The sequence below is a fragment of the Monodelphis domestica genome, chromosome 6, assembly GCF_027887165.1.
Source record: "Monodelphis domestica isolate mMonDom1 chromosome 6, mMonDom1.pri, whole genome shotgun sequence".
Classification (NCBI taxonomy): Eukaryota; Metazoa; Chordata; class Mammalia; order Didelphimorphia; family Didelphidae; genus Monodelphis; species Monodelphis domestica.
In genome coordinates, this window is record NC_077232.1 from 198,600,887 (window position 1) to 198,602,404 (window position 1,518).

A 1,518-nucleotide genomic window follows, 5' to 3' on the forward strand; every position below is an offset into this window, starting at 1 on the left:
GCTATTGAGGAGGCTCTTAATGATAGCTGTGGTCTTAGTCTATTACTGCTGAGGAATTCAAATAAGTAAAGGATTGCCAAACAGTTCCAATACCCTGGTGGAAAAAAAAAATTGTAAGACACAATGTTATTTGATTTTATTGTAGAAAGCAACCAATTGGATTAGGATTAAATAAGAAATCAATGCAATGCAATAGTACTAATAATGAGTATATATTACAATAAAAATGGTTTTTATTATTTTTAATTGTTATTATTTTGAAATAATGGATAGTATATCTAATTACTATTGAATTCTATTAATTTAGTTTAATTTTATTTTATTCAATTTAATTAGATATTAATTTTATTTCATTAATTTTTATTTGATTCAATTCAATTTGATTCTATTTAATTATGTTTAATTGTAGTTATTATTTTCCTTAATTTTATTTTGTTTTTAAATTACCTGCAGTTTTACTTTTGTTCTGTAGATGGCGCTATGCAGGATTATCCTGACTCCTGTGCACCTTTTGCCACAGCAGGGAGCACAGAGCCTCAACCCCCTTGCTGGGAAGCTAGAGAGATCTGAGGTCAGAGTCCAGCAGGCTGCTCTGGAGATCCCTGGTGTGGGCTGGCCCTCCAGTCACCACTCTCACAGCTGGTATTGTGGAAGCCCCCTAGGTTAGGATCAAGTGGGTTGGCTGGGCTTGCTGGTGTGACAGGGTTGTGGGTTGATAGTATGGATAGCGTGGGTGGGGACCCCATGCCCTTGATAGTTGTAGGGAGCTGCCTTAGCAAGCGGCTGGATTCTGTTCCAACCCCACGGCGCCTGCTACTGTGGGGGAGAGGAACAAAGCAAAACAAACAAACAAACAAACAAAAACCAAAAACCTAAACTAACAAACACTGGCCAATTCTGCTCTGGGCATGCTCGCTGGGAGGGACCTACTACATAGCTAAAATTTAATAGTTAGCTGGTGCTCGCAAACAAGGCATATAGTAAGATTTTATAGTAAGAACAGAAGTCACAGAACATCATCTCCCTTCACTTGCTACCCTATACCTAAAACGCCCTCTCCCAAGGGAGAGAGCACAAAATTTGAATACGGAGGTAGTGAGATACACATGTAGGGCAGACGTAGCAATGACAAATCATGCCTTCCAATATTTTTTCCCAATCCTTACCTTCTGTCTTAAATCAGCACTGGGTTTTAGTTCCAAGGTAGAAGACGGATAAGGGCTAGCCAATGGGGGCAGGGGGGCGGAGTTAAGTGACTTGCTCAAGGTCACGTGGCCAGGAAGTGTCTGAGGTCACATTTGAACCCTACACCTCTTATCTCTTGACCTGGCTCTCTATCCACTGAGTTACCTCGCTGCCCCTATGTCTTCAGTGTTAGAGCATCTCCAATACTCTCATCTTCTTTCTTTGAGTTCTCATAATCCAGATGGGCAGTTGAGCTGGGTTCCCAGGGCTTGAACATCGTCACAATTTGATTCCTGATTGCCAAGTCTAATTCTTGAGTCTTTATTTGGCTTT

General features: G+C 40.6%; 1 pseudogene; it reads left to right on the forward strand.

Moving 5' to 3' along the window:
* The first annotated feature begins 472 nt into the window (after positions 1-472).
* The window catches only part of LOC100022794 (serine/threonine-protein phosphatase 6 regulatory ankyrin repeat subunit A-like), a 29,513-nt pseudogene continuing 28,467 nt past the window's right edge, over positions 473-1,518 (forward strand).